This window comes from Loxodonta africana, chromosome 17 (assembly GCF_030014295.1).
Source record: "Loxodonta africana isolate mLoxAfr1 chromosome 17, mLoxAfr1.hap2, whole genome shotgun sequence".
Classification (NCBI taxonomy): domain Eukaryota; kingdom Metazoa; phylum Chordata; class Mammalia; order Proboscidea; family Elephantidae; genus Loxodonta; species Loxodonta africana.
In genome coordinates this window covers 58,080,584-58,096,533 of record NC_087358.1, presented here as the reverse complement: position 1 = coordinate 58,096,533, position 15,950 = coordinate 58,080,584, and positions in this window count along the sequence as shown.

Here is a 15,950-nt window from a genome sequence, read left to right as displayed (position 1 = left end):
TGGCACTTCTGGGAAGTACCAAGTTTTTATGCAAATAACACACGTGTTAGAAGTTTTTTCTTTTTCTTTTTCAACTGTGCCCTCCCCTGGGGAGGTATTTTCATAAGTGCACTAGGCTAATTATTTTTTATATGTTGCTGTACATGTGAGGCAGTGGACAGAGCAATACAGGGAAGGGAGAAAAACTAATGAAGTATATACAGTAAAGAGCAGGTTACCTCTTTGGGCAACTGGGGCTCAAGCCTACTGAGGACCCTTCAAGAAACCAAAGGGAGCAGTCTCCAAAATTATCGCCTGGGAATGTGGGTTCCTCCCAAGGCCTATTCCTTATTAGTTGAGAGTATTTCCCAGGGATGCTAACTACCCCATACACCTGTGGCCTGCCAAACAGGTTTCTGTGGTGCCCGACAAACTCAGAGAAGCAGGAAGTCACAGGTGCTGGGGCAGAATTCTATCTACCAAGGTTGCAGATGAACTTGGAGGTGAGGTGGGGGATTATGGGGAGAGGCACCAAAAGTGTCTGCTACAAACATTAAACTTGAAATTAACAGTACCTTAAAAGAGTTAAAAGGTCTACTTCTTTCATAGGGAAGAAGTCTAGAGGTAGCCAGTCCAGGGCTGTTTTTAGAGTCTTTGCAATCCGTAGATTTCCAAGTGCTTCCCAATTATGCTGTCTCTAGTGTGGGTTTGTCTTTAAAATCCAAAGTTGCAGCTAAATCTCTAATAATTATTTCAATATGACAGATGATAGATTTTGGGAAGGGATGAAGAAAGACTGTTCTTCCCCTTTTACAGAGATATTCCAGAAGTACAACAAAGCATTTTCATCTATATATCAGCAAGAACTTAGCCATGTGGCCACGTCCTGTTGTAAATCATTCTGGGAAATACAAGGTTGATTGTAGGTGCCCATGTGTGTAACTAAAACTGATAGTTCTATTACTAAGAATCAAAGGGAGAATGGGATATTGATAACTAATTGTCTCTGCATTTTAGATTCTTCATCAAGCAGGAGTAGCATGGCCGCATAAATGGGAGGAAGGGTAGAAAAGGCAAAAAGAATGAATGGTGCCCATTCATTTAAAGACTACCTCATTTTCCAACATTTCTCATTTATGACAATAGTAAAAAATCTACTATCGAACAGTTTTGCACATTAATGATGTACATCTGATAGTAATGAATGCTGAGGTGCAAGGCAAAAGTTAACACTAGCTTTGATGGTTAAGGTTATGTGTCAGCTTGGCTGGACCATGACTCTCAGTGGTTTGGCAGTTATGTAATGATGTGATTTGGCAGTTATGTAATGATGTAGTCGTCTTTCTTTTTGTGAACTGATGTGATCATCCTCCATTTTTACATAATACCAATTTCACATAATGGCCTGGTCTTTGGAACCTAATTATGTCAATAAGTGAGGAGAGGGTGTAGAGTAGGATTTCATTGACTTAAGAGGTTCTAGAAATTACTGTGCCATCTTTTTCTGGTAAGGCTGACCATCTTCACAATACTCAAAATGTTGAAAAGTAATCATGGGTGATTTGATTTGAATGAAACAATTAGTTTAACTGTATTAGCCTATTTATTTATTTTCTGTTTGAAGGCACCAAGCATTTATTTTTTTAATTTTTTTGTTGGTCTTTTTCTTGTTTTTTTTTTTTATTGTGAAGGATAGTACTCTATTCATAAATTAAATTCCCACGTCATTCTTACTCCTTTGTTGTCTGAACCGTAACCCTAAGACTTTACCATTAATGCCTAATAGGTCTTTACTTTTCTCATTACTATGACATTGATGACTGTAAGTTCATTTTTATTCATAAATACTCATATAATACCTGCTCAGATACGGGGTCAGATTTTATATAGACTAAAAGATTTAAAAAAAAAATTCTCCCTGTGACCTATAGAATTCTCCCTGAACCTATGGAATAGGTTCAGTCCTTTTAATGTTTCAGGTTTATGGATACTCTTCTATCCAAGACTTTACTTATTGTTTTTAGTAATATTGCATTTTTGGTGGAGGTTTACACATCAGTTTAGGTTCCCATTCAATAATTTTTATACAAGTTTTTCATTGCCATTTGTTATATTCTTCACAATGCTTGAACATTCTCATTATTTCCGTCTTGTTGTTCCACTTCCATTAATCTAGTCTCCCTGCCCCTTACTTTCTCATCTTTGTTTTAAAGTAATTGTTGATTGTTTTGTCTTATATAGGTGATTTTTAAAAAATATATTTTATTGTGTTCTTGGTGAATGTTTACATAGGAAATTAGGTTTTTATTTAATAATTTCTATACGTATTGTTCTGTGACATTGGTACATTCTTCACAACATATCAGCATTTTCGTTATTTCCATTTGGGCTGTTCTGTTTCCATTAATCTAGTTTCTCTGTCCCCCCAGACTTCTCATCTTTGGTCTAGGGTAAATGTTAACCATTTGGTTTCATCTAGACAATTATTTTGAGGAGCGTAGTACTCACAGGTGATATTTATATTATGAGCCAATCTGTCATTTGGCTGAAAGGTGACTTCTGGGAGTGGTTTGAATTTCAAGTTTAAAATGTATCTCAGAGAGAGAGTCTTGGAGGGTCATCTAGTGTTAGGGTCTACCAGTCTAGTAAGTCTGGCCTTTTTTAGGAATTTGAGTTTTGTTCTACATTTTTCTCCTATTCTATCCAGGACCATCTATTGAGTCCCTGGTCAGAATGGTCAGTAGTGGTAGCTGGACACCATCTAGTTCTTCTGGCCTCAAGATAGGTGATGTCATTGTTCATGTAGGCTATCGATTCTGTAGACTAGTTTCTTCTCTGAGTCTTTGATTTCCTCCTTTCTCTTTAGCCCTGGATGAGCAGAGACCAATAGTAGTATCTTAGATGGCTGGTTACAAACTATTAAGACCCCAGATGTTCCTGATCAAACTAGGACATAGAACATTGTCTTTATGGAGCATATAGGTGATTTTTTTTAACAGAGCACAGTACTTATAGGTGATATTCATTATTTTTTTAGCCAATTTGTTATTTAGCTACAGGGTGACCTCAGGGGCTAGTTTCAGTTCAATTTTGAAGAGTATCTCAGGGACTAGTCTAGGGGAGTCCTCCAGTCTCAACCAGTTATGTAGCTCTAATTTTTTTTTTTTTTTTTTGGAATTTGAGGTTCTGTTCCACATTTTTCTCCCATTCTATCAGGGTCCCTCTGTTATGCCCCTGATTAGGACAGTCAATAGTGGAAGCCAGGCAGCATCTAATTCTTCTGACCTCAGGGTTGTTGAGGCTGTGAGACTCTGGTTCATGTAGACTATTTGTCCTTGCATAGTTATTTTGATAGTAAATACAGTGTCATAATAATATCAATGGGAATAGTGATAATAATATTTACTGTTTATTGAATTATACATGTTTTGGGCCCACTGCTAAGTGTTTTAATAGATTATTTAACCACATAGTAATACTGAATAGGGATTATATTCCTTACTATACAGCAGAGAAGGAGCCCTGGTGGCACAGTGGTTAAGCACACAACCGCTAACTGAAAAGTCAGTGGTTTAAACCCACCAGCTGCTCTGTAGGAGAAAGATGTGGCAGTCTGCTTCCATAAAGATTTAAAGCCTTGGAAACCCTATGGGGCAGTTCTACTCTGTCCTGTAGGGTCGCTATGAGTCAAAATTGACTGGATGGCAAAAGATTTGGTTTGGTTTTATACAGCAAAGGAAACAGATTGAGGGAAACTGAGTAACGTTCCCAAATTGGCATGGGAACAAGGGCAGCAGAGCATGGGTTCTTAAGCCACCGTGAGATGATGCCGCTGGTACTACGCAGAAGACAACAAGTATGATGTGTGAGAGACTGGCAAGTACTGTGACTGTTCCCAGGGGGGAAGCAACTGCTGGTAGTAGGACATGTTGGCAGGTCTTTGAAGAGATTCTTGAAGAGCAGAACCCTCATCTACCCATGAAAAAATGGAGGGAGTGGCAGGTAAGGGCTCAAATATTACTTTATTTCTGGTAGAGTTTGGAGGATGTGGTTCAGATCAGCTAGACAAACAAATTAGCTAATAAAATTAGGCAGACTAAGCCAATCAACCACAGCACACTGATTCAGAGTAGGCTTCACCTCTCCTAAAGGACAGAGCCCCTGGAGGACCTTTGGAACATTGGCATCACTGGGGCGGGGGGGGGGGAGGGATATGGGCCATACTGGGTGACACCAAAATGACTGTCTATAAAATTTTTGTGCAATGTTTCAGCACAAATTTATTTATTTTTTAGAAAAATATCTGTGTAGTGAGTTATAACAACGAGCTTTTTTTTTTTTTAATAATTTTTATTGTGCTTTAAGTGTAAGTTTACAAATCAAGTCTGTCTCTCACACAAAAACCCATACACAACTTGCTACATACTCCCAATTACTTCCCCTCCATGAGATAGCCAGCTCCTTCCTTCCACTCTCTCTTTTTGTGACCCTTCTAAGCCCCTCTACCCTCGCATCCCCCTCCAGGAGGAGATGCCAACATTGTCTCAAGTGTCCACCCGAACCAAGTAGCTTACACCTCACCAGCATCCCTTTCCAACCCATTGTCCATTCCAGTCTGCGTCTGATGAGCTGGATTCGGGGGTGGTTCCTGTAGTGGGCCAACAGAAGGTCTGGGGACCACGATCACCGGGGTCCTTCCAGTCTCAGTCAGACCATTAAGTCTGGTCTTTTTATGAGAATTTGGGGTCTGCATCCCACTGTTCTCCTGCTCCCTCAGGGGTTCTCTGTTGTGTTCCCTGTCAGGGCAGTCATCAAGAACTTTTTTTGTAAATCCAGCTTACATGTATCAATACACCTACAAGGCTAAACCTTTATGCTAGTTTACTTTTTGAACCTTCCAGTGCTCTCCAGTCAGAGTTGTCATTGTTACTCAGTTACAAAGATGCTTCAAATTATGTGGTTTTGTCTGCACATGCTACAAGCGCACACTGTTGTTTTCATTGCTGCTGGTATTTTTATAGTCACCGGTTTTGCCAAATTTTCCGGTGTTTTACCTACAATATTCTGGTAATTAGTATTTGTACACCTATATCAATAACTTTTTTTGAGAATGAAGTAGGAAGTAAAGGAAAAGAAGGCGAGAAATAAAAAAAAAAAGGCTTCCACTCAGTTACTAATAACGTTATAACTAATAATGTAATTCAATGTAGAAAGACTTTACGAAACAATTTTATTTTTAGTGTTCATATAATCTAAGAAATAATGCATTTACACAATTTACAGTTATGTTAATCACATATCACCCTACAATTAAAATTGATAATAAACATTACTAAAGATTCTATGTGGTCTGGTAGGGGAGGAGTTCCACAGGGAGGGTGACACCATGACTTACTGCACTGGGTGACACCAACCCTAATGGCACCACTGCTGTAGAAAGCTTTTCTCTGTAAGCTTGAAGCTTCCATGAGGGAAAACACTGGTGAAACTAAGCTGTGTAAGCCTTGTTTTATCCCAGATCTAAGAAAGGTTGGAGGTTTGAGTCCTTCCAGAGGCACCTGTGAAGAAAGGCCTGGTGGTCTACTTGTAAAAAATCAGCCATTGAAAATCCTGTGGAACACAGTTCACTTCTGACATCCATGAGGTTCCCAAGAGTTGAAATTGACTCCACAACAACTGGTAAGAATCAGGTAAGTCACTGCATCTCCTCAGATGGTAAAGAGAATAAAAGGGGCAGATGGGCCAGAATGGTGCTTAGGAAAAATCCTTCCCCTTGGAAACCAGGGGTAAGAAAATGGTGTTCCTGTAAAACAGAATACAAGGGAAGTTTTCTTGAGCTTGCCTGGGCAGTGAGGTAGTCTTTTTAGAGTCATAGGTAGACATCAACTTTGAGGCTGAGGCAATGAGGAAGAAGTCATTTCTTTTATTAGTCATGACTACTTTTTTTATGTAATATTGTATTCCTTGGGAGCAATTAATCAAATCATTCAATGTTAAGAGACAACCAGGTTAGGCACTGTGTGTAGATGAGTGACTATATAGTTGAAAATAAATGGATGTTTTTGTAATATGAATACATTCAAGACATGAAGTTGTGGATAGCAGAAAAGACCAATATGTAAATCCTCCCCCTCACCAAAAAACATAATAAATTTCTCTCAAAAAAATGATTCTTTTAGGAAGAAAAGCCAGTGTCTTCCAGGGTAGATCTAAACAAAGGAATCAGAACTAAATTGGGGGGAAAGGGGGGCGGGGGCAGGACTTTAGTCATTCTGCTGAGTCTGTTCAGCCTATAATGAATATTCTTTAATAATTAATCAATAAGCTGTTTCTCCTATTTCTTAAACAAGAGTTGAAACATACAGAAAGGAAGAAAAGTAAATGTTTTCGAACTCTCCAGAAGAGTAAAGCCCACTTCCGATTAATTCTGCTACCTTCAAAAATAACGCGACTCTCACCGGGGTGGGTTGCGGGGAGGAGGGGAAGAGAGGGAGATAGGGGAGTTACTGCTTAGGGGCACTGAGTTTCTGTTAAGAATGATGGAAAAATGTGGAAACGGATGGTGGTGATGGGTGTACAGTATGATGAACATAATCTCACTGAGTTGCACATGTAAAACATGTTGAAATGGCAATGTTTTGTTGTATGTATATATTACAATAAAAAAAAAGCACACATCTCAGCAAAACAATTTGCTGTGAGTCAGAATTGACTTGATGGCCTCAGGTTTGATTTGGTTTTGGGTTTATCTCAAGGCTTTTTCCCCATATTTGGTTTGGAGTCTACATGGGTAAACCACAATGGAAAATTGAGGTACTTATCCAGAAAAAATGAGGCAAAAATCTTGTTTTCCCTAAAAATAGGTTATATATAGCAGGTTTTAACGGGTTATAGCAAAACTATATTGTTGGCAGTAGACTAATTGAGGATTTACTCCATAGATATAAGGGTGCCTCTGATTTCTCCTTCTGAAGTATATAGTACCTACACTCTTCATGTTTGTGTATGGGAACAAGCAGAATTTTCAATTTGTTGAGTGTCAAACTGAGTATCTCACATTTTTTTTTTTTTCCTTCAATAACGCTTCCCCTGTAACACATTCTGCAAATAGAATGTAATGGTCAGAGTTAGCCATTTGTTAATTTGATCATTCTAAGGAGCTCATCTGAACAATCCAGGTTAAAATGCATTTTTTGGGGGGGGGGGTTCACTTTTTGTAATTGAATATTTGGCTGGACTGTTAACATAGCTTGAATCAGTTAGCAAATTGCACCTTTTCTCTGTGCTGTATAGAGGGAGCATTAGACATATCGGATGGCTGAGATTTTCAAAGAGGTTTTCTTTTGGGTTTCGATTTTTATTTACCCACGTAATTTATAGGAAATAAGATTTTTTTTTTTAAGAGCCATTTGGATTACACTGGTGTGTAGGGTTGAAAATATGGATTTAATTCAACTTAAAATCTCTCTAGAATATCATTTGAAACCAAGATACTGGGGAACTCTCACTTTTTCGTTTTTTCATGTGTTTTCTTGGTTTGTCTTGAGATTCTTTAGTGAATATTCATTATTTTCTTCAAAATACCAGTTTCCTTTAAAACTTCATCATCATTAGAACAACTATTTTTTAATTATAATTTTATGATTATTTTGTTGTTCATTTATACATGTTTAAGGGGTTCTACCACCACCCAGTATGTCAATATGTCATACTGTGGTGGCATGTGTGTTACTACGATGCTAGAAGCTATGCCACCAGTATTTCAAAACAAGTAGGGTCACCCCTGGTGGACAAGTTTCTGTGGTGCTTGCAGACTAAAATAGACTAGAAAGAAATACCTAGTGATATACTTTAAAAAATTAGCCAATAAAATCCCCATGGATTATGGCAAAATATTGTCTGATATAGTGCTGGGAGGTGATTCCCCTGGTTTGGAAGACACTCAAAACACACAGTGGCCTCGACAATGGACTCAAGCATATCAACAATTGCGCGGATGGTGCAGGATAGGGCAACGTGTTGTTCCATTATACTTGGGGTACCTAGAATTGACATTCCCAATGTTTCCAATAAGGAGCCCTAGTGACACAGCTCAGGCTGCTAACCAAAAGGTCGTTGGTTCAAATCCACCAGCTGCTCTGTGGAAGAAAGATGTGGTGGTCTGCTTCTGTAAAGATGACAACCTTGGAAACCCTACGGAGCAGCTAGCTCTACTCTGTCCAGGAAGGTTGCTATGAGGATTGAGTCAACGGCAATGGATTTGATTTTTGGTTTTGTAATATTTCCAGTCCTGCGCATACTTTTATTTCTTTCTGTGCATTCTTTTTTCTTCTGTACCAACAATGGAACTTATGCTCCCAAATTGTTCAGTGTGTTCTTCTGTTGAGATTTGTATGACACCAATTACTTCAGTTTCTGAAAACAAAGGTACTTTTGCATCTGGAGAGTAGGGGCTCAATAACACCCGAGGACAAATTTTACATATATTATGCCAGGTCCAATTGAGTCTGTGGATATTATTCTTTGCAAGATGCTCCTGGATGTATGGGTGGGTCAGAATCCTTGAAAGGAATCAAGAATGCCTGAGGTTTAAGTAAAACCCAGAGGTTTGGTCTGGACTAAAAGGCATGAAGTTTAAATGTTGTTGATTTCCTGTTTAAAATGGTTTCTAGCTAGCAGTTTCTCCAAAATTCCCATTAACGTAATATAAAGACATTAGAAAGCTGAAACTGACAATAACAATAAGAACTAAGACTCACAAGTGCCAAAAGTTGGGGAAATTTCCAGTAATGGCTAAACTGGCACAACTCTATCAAAAACCATATTCAGTGACAGAATGAGTAGTTAAGGACGTACGCAGACTGGGTTCAAACCCTGGCTCCATCACTGCCTTGCTGTGTGACCTGGGTAGTTTACTCAACCTCTTTGTGCCTCAGTTTCCCCACATGTAAAATCGAGGTCATAATAGACTCTCTTTTGTAAAGTTGCTGTGAGGTTTAATGAATTAATATATGAACTAATAAATGTAGAGTGATGCCTGGCACATGGTAAGACACAGAAAACATTAGCTATTATTATTCAATGGCCCAACTGTACTATGCACCACAAGATTATGTAGGAATACCCTTTCTCCCACTCAGTCTCCGTCCCGATTCAGTAGACTCAATAGAAAAGGGCCAAATCAACAAGAAAACTGAGAAGCCGTTTAGGTGCCACATTGCCTTTCTGAATCAGGCACTCTGTTATCTTTCCCCAAGTGTACACAACTCAGTATAAGTTCTTTTTTGGCACAAGACAAAATCCACCTTTCTTGACAGCAATGCCTTCTGTTGTTTTACAATACTAAGCTCATGCTCGCTGAGAGTCTTATATATGTCTCTATTCCTATTATCTCTTCATTACATAGGCATCTTTTATGATCAATTCATAACCAAACCTTGCTAAGTCTCCTTTTTACCCGACAGGGACTAAAGTTGATAGAACCCAGTGACCCAGACAAAGTGAATTAGAATAAAGTTTGGGACAAGAATTTTTGACCCAGAGTCCAGACATCTCTCCAATATGTCAGCCTTAAAGGAAAGTCAATCTTCACCTTTCCTCTCTTTCTATTGTTTTTGGTGCTTCAGTGTAATCAAGTGGAACACCATTAAGATAAGTTAGAAATATATCCATTTAAATCTATATATCCTTCCATCCATTCATTCATCTATTCATCATCTATCAATCTGTTTACCTATCTATACCTATCCATCTGTCTGTCTGTCTCTCTCTCTCTGTATCCATTTATCATTGTTTTCTATTTTGTTTAGGATAGCAATAAGGGAAAGGATGTTCTGCTTAACAGGTACGGGATATTTGTTATGAAGAAAAAGAAATCTCATTAAGGGATTCAAGTTCTGCTTCTGCATTTGGGCTGTTTTGGGCTTGATTTGTATCTACCATGTGTCCAAACACCTGTGCTTTTACTTGTATCTCCTTGACATTAATATGTATATATATTTTTATTTAATTTATTCTCTTGACATTTAAATACACACTTCCAATAAGGAGTGGCTTAGTAAAAAGGTTAAAATCAAGATGACAATGGTTATTATGCACGCTTAGGATTTTCAATAGATGAATTTATTTTTGCCATCTATTTCTTATTGGGCCACCATATCTTCTTTACCCTCTGATTAGCTTCCTGTAGAGCAAAGCTATTCTTGGCTTCCTGAACCATCCTTCTAGTAAAATAAAGTTGGTTCTTGATAATAGGCCTGTCAGTCCTCCCATAAATATGAGCTGGAGACTGTTATCTCTAGAAGGCCCATTTTACAATGAATTTGTAACAAATTTGACATGGCGTAGATTAAATATAAGATTAGCTAGCTATGCTTAGTTATCGTTGCCAACTCAGCACCATTCCTGATCCTCTATACTGCATGGATTTAGAGCTGGTGAACTACATGTTTTCAGAATTCCTTCCCAATAGGGCTCTAGGTTAGATTTTGCCAATAAGAGGCCTTAGTGCATGATTTTAAAAGGTTGAAGAGAGGCACAAAACCTCCTATTGCTCCTCAGGTAACAGTGGCTGATGGGTGGGATTCAGACTATGTCTCTGGGTATTTCCCTGTGAATGACTTATCTTCCTGCTGCAGGCAGCTGTTAACCATTGCTAGCAGTTTCTTGCAGTTCCTGTCATTTCCTCTAATAACCAGCTGGAGAACAAGCAACAGCTTTCCCAGTCCTTCACTCTTTCACCCTTTTCCTCACTCACTTTTCTGTATAAAATATCTTCTTGCTTGGAAAGCTTAAATTACTCACAGCTTTTCTGACAGAACTCTGACTGCTACACTGACATTAACCTAGGATTAATTCACTGTGACCTTTTCAATACACCTAACCTGTCTGGCTTTTCAATGTTAAAATGAGAAGGTGGGTTGCATGCTCGTTCTTTTATAGGGTTTGGTTGCTAGCAGAAGTGTGCTCTAGAAAGGTGTTTCCTTGGGAGTAAGAAATGAGAGCTAGGTCTGTACCAGAGGCTATAAACCATCCAGAGATGATGATCAGTGAGCTTTGTTTGGTCTACTTAGTCTCAGTATCAAAAAAAAACCCATGCAATATTTAAAATATTTAAATAGAATTTTTAAAAATTTTTATCGTGCTTTAAGTGAAAGTTTACGAATTAAGTCAGTCTCTCATACAAAACCTTATGTACACCTTGCTATGTACTCCTAGTTGCTCTACCCCTAACAAGACAGCACATTCCTTCTCTCCACCCTGTATTTCTGTGTCCATTCAGCCAGCTTCTGTCGCCCTCAGCATTCACATCTCCTCTCCAGACAGGAAATACACACATAGTCTCATGTGTCTACTTGATTTAGGAAGCTCACTCCTCACCGGTATCGTTTTCTATCCCATAAAAAAAAAAAAAAAAAATTTTTTTTTTCAGTCCAGTCCAATTCCTGTCTGAAGAGTTGGTTTTGGAATGGTTCCTGTCTTGGGCTAACAGAAGGACTAGGGACCATGACCTCTGGGGTCCTTTTAGTCTCAGTCAGACCATTAAGTCTGGTCTTTTTACAAGAATTTGGGGTCTGCATCCCACGGCTCTCCTGCTCCGTCAGGGGTTCTCTGTTGTGTTCCCTGTCAGGACAGTCATCGGTTGTAGCCAGGCACCATCTAGTTCTTCTGGACTCAGGCTGATGTAGTCTCTGGTTTATGCGGCCCTTTCTGTCTCTTGGGATCATAATTACCTTGTGTCTTTGGTGTTCATCATTCTCCTTTGGTACAGGTAGGTTGAGACCAATTGATGCATCTTAGATGGCCGCATGCTAACATTTAAGACCCCAGATGCCACTCTCCAAAGTGGGATGCAGAATGTTTTCTTAATAGATTTTATCATGCCAATTGATCTAGATGTCCCCTGAAACCCTGGCCCCCAAACTCCTGCCCCTGCTACTCTGGCCTTCAAAGCATTTGGTTTATCCAGGAAACTTCTTTGCTTTTGGTTTAGTCCGATTGTGCTGACCTCTCCTGTATCTTGTTTTGTCCTTCCCTTCACCTAAATTAGTTCTTGTCTACTATCTAATTAGTGAATCCCCCTCTTCCTCCCTCCTTACCCCCCTCATAACCATCAAAAAATATTTTCTTCTCTCTTTAAACTATTTCTTGAGTTCTTATAATAGTGGTCTCATACAATATTTGTCCTTTTGCAACTGACTAATTTCACTCAGCATAAGGCCTTCCAAAATCTTCCATGTTATGAAATGTTTCACAGATTCATCATTGTTCTTTATCAATGTGTAGTATTCCGTTGTGTGAATATACCATAATTTATTTATCCATTCATCCGTTGATGGGCGCCTTGGCTCCTTCCATCTTTTTGCTATTGTAAACAGTGCTGCAATGAACATGGGTGTGCATATATCTGTGTAAAAGCTCTTACTTCTCTAGTACATATTCCAAGGCATGGGATTGCTGGATTGTATGGTAGTTCTATTTCTAGCTTTTTAAGGAAGCACCAAATTGATTTCCAAAGTTGTTGTACCATTTTACATTCCCACCAGCAGTGTGTAAGTATTCCAGTCTCTCCACAACCTCTCCAACATTGACTATTTTGTGTTTTTTGGATTAATGCCAGCCTCATTGGAGTGAGATGGAATCTCATTGTAGTTTTGATTTGCATTTCTCTAATGACTAATGATCACGAGCATTTCATCATGTATATGTTAGCTACCTGAATGTCTTCTTTAATGAAGTGTCTGTTCATATCTTTTGCCCATTTTTTAATTGGGTTATTTGTCTTTTTGTTGTTGAGTTTTTGCAGTAACTTGTAGATTTTAGAGACCAACCGCTGATTGGAAATGTCAAAGCTAAACACTTTTTCCCAATCTGTAAGTAATCTTTTTACTCTTTTGGTGAAGTCATTGGATGAGCATAGGTGTTTGACTTTTACGAGCTCCTGGTTATTTAAAAACAGAAATATTTAAAAAAAAATTTTTAATCAAAGAGTCTATAAAAGAATCTCAATCAAAAGGTGTAAAACATAGAACAGAATTTCACAATCTCATGGAACCTGGACTTTCTGGAGCTGTTAAGGCAGGATGAACCTCTGAAATTATTGCACTGAGGGAATATTTAAACCTTAAACCAAAAATATTCCCTGAAGTCTTCTTTAAAACAAACAATAGCTTTGCTTAATTAGTAAAGAATGGCAGTCTTGAGCATTGTGCTATTTTAAAGAACTATCTGTATGGCATCAAATTGAAAACAGCAACTCTAAAGGTAAATAGGAACCTGGAGGGCAGTGAGTTTATGTAAATAGTGGAAGAACAATTCAGAAAAGGAGGCTGAGAATGTTTGCACAACTAGAAGAATGTAATCAATGAAACTGAATTGTACATGTAGAAATTGTTTGAATTTGTGTATTGCATGTATATTTTCAACAATAAAAAGAATGACATTTAAAAAAAAATTGTTCAAATTAAAAATCTGGAGTTCTGAATTCTATTGAAGAGTTAGAAGTTCTGATGGCACTGGGCCTATTTTTCTCCATGCCAAGATTTGGTTGGAGGTAAGATGTTACCTCTCCAAATGTCTAAGTCCTCATCTACCCTATTGTCTTCCAAGTCTGTGCCAGTTGTCTTGTTCCACCATACACACACATTTATTTTCTTCCAGTAGAAACCCTTTGCCATAGAGTTGATTCGACCCATAGTGACCCTACAGGACAGAGTAGAACTGCCCACAGGGTTTCCAAGGAGCACCTGGTAGATTCAAACTGCTGACCTTTTGGTTAGCAACTGTAGCACTTAACCACTACACCACCAAGATTTCCATAGAGTTATTGTTTCAAACCCATGTTTATATCAAGAGTGGCACAATTAAAGATAAATAGAAATGACAATGTGTTTCCAAAAAAAATGAAAGATCACACTGATTTTGTGATGTAGAATATGTCTACATATCTATTTGGCATATACCTACCCACTCCACTCATTTACTTCATTTGGCTGTCTTCTACAAGTATTTAAGCTTGTGACTCCTGGTCTAGCCTCTGGTTACTCACCTTATTTGGGTCACAAAATCTTTTAAGAATATCATGAAAAACATCGGTCCTTTCCCCCGGAAAAAAGAAAAAAATGCAGGAACATAGACTACTCTGATCACAGGTTTCTTTGAAGTCCTGCATGTAACTGAGTTGGATAAGAGCCTGCGCTCTAGAGCAGTGTTCCTTGTTAAAATTCAGGTTCAGCAGGACTAGGGAGGTGCATGTGAGTCTGCATTTCTAACAAGCTCTTAGGTGATGTCAATGCTGTTGGTCTGTGGCTCTAGTGGTTCTTAAATTTTGTTTGGATATTAGAATCCCCTGGAGATATCTTTAAAGAAAAAGACTGATAGTCAGGTGATAGTAGTTTAAAAGCTTCAGTCTCTGCGAGTTGGGAACTGCTGCTCTACATCAAAGGTCATTTACTAAAATGGGCAGAGACAGGAAGAGAGGGGCCTTGGCATCAGGTGGATGTTGATATGGAGAGCAGTGATACCAAACAAGAAGGCAGGCATTGCCAATGACTAACAATTTTGTCTTCCCAGAGCTGGCCAATTTTCTTTTTCTGTGGTAGATGAAATAGCGATAACCCAAGTCCCCAAAGAAAATTTCTAATGACCTATATGTCACTGGAACATACAGAACTTTACCAATCTTGGGCCCACCTACTGGTTAGTTCTACAAACAGACTATGAATTGGGAAAAGGAGAGTTTGATAGAAATGGATTTTCTAGTCACTGTTTATCATTTGCAAAGCAATGTTTCCCTCTTATAGAGGGCAGTGGTGTTTCAGTGGTAGAATTCTCACCTTCTATGTGGGAAACCCGAGTTCTATTCCTGGCCAATGCACCTCATGTGCAGCCACCACACATCTGTCAGTAGAGGCTTGCATGTTGCTAGGATACTGAACAGGTTTCAGGAGAGCTTCCAGAGTAAGACAGACTAGAAAGAAAGGCCTGGAAACCTACTTCTGAAACTTAGCCAATGAAAACCCTATGGACCACAATGTTCTGATCTATACCAATCATGGGGATGGCACAAGACTGGGCAGTGTTTAGTTCCTTTGTGCCTGGGAGCCAACTTATGGCAGCAAACACCAACAACTGCATTCTCCCCTCATTATGTGGCCTTGTTCCAAGTTACTAAACAGCCACAAAAGTTGCCACGGGGGATTTAATGTCAAAAGAAAACTAGTTTGAAATAGTGTCCTTTGCTGGCATTGGGGTGGATCCTTTCTCTCACAAGTAGTCCATAACAATTTAGGAAAAACCATGACTGTGTAACACAAAAGACATGTGTCCATGACACTGCTTGATCTGAGCTTCAAAGACAGACTTGAAAGCTGAACTTCAATGGGTGTTAGATCCATTGGAAGAAGTTCTCACAAATGCTATCACAGCCTGGGTCATTAATGTTCCTCTCCCTTCACCTTACATCATGGCCTCCACTTGCATGCCTCTAATTAGTGCAGCTTGTACAGAGAAGACTTCTGATGCCAAATGTGTGGAAAATTTCCAAAGAGGCATTTCCATTTTAAAGAGATCTTAAAGCATTACCTGAATCAGATCCCCCTTTAAAAGTTCTATTCCTGCAGGGAAAAAGGTAATTATATGCATTTAGATATGGATGGCTTTTGTCAAAAAAAAAAAAAAAAAAAAAAAAAACTTAGTTGATGCCGCCTAATCACAAGGAATTATTTCATGAATATGAAATAATAATAGCCCTAAAACTCTTAGATTCAAAGACATCCTTCAATAAAATTTAGTTCCTAATACTGTATCTACTTATTAATGATCTTTAAAAATACTTTTTGCAATAAAATTTGCTTTTGTTAATTTGGCAATTAAACATCTCCATCATGCCCGATTAAGTTATCAGTCAGCTATCATCTTTTGTTCTTTGCTGCCTGGTCAAGTTATATAAAACTGAACTTGACATTTAAAAC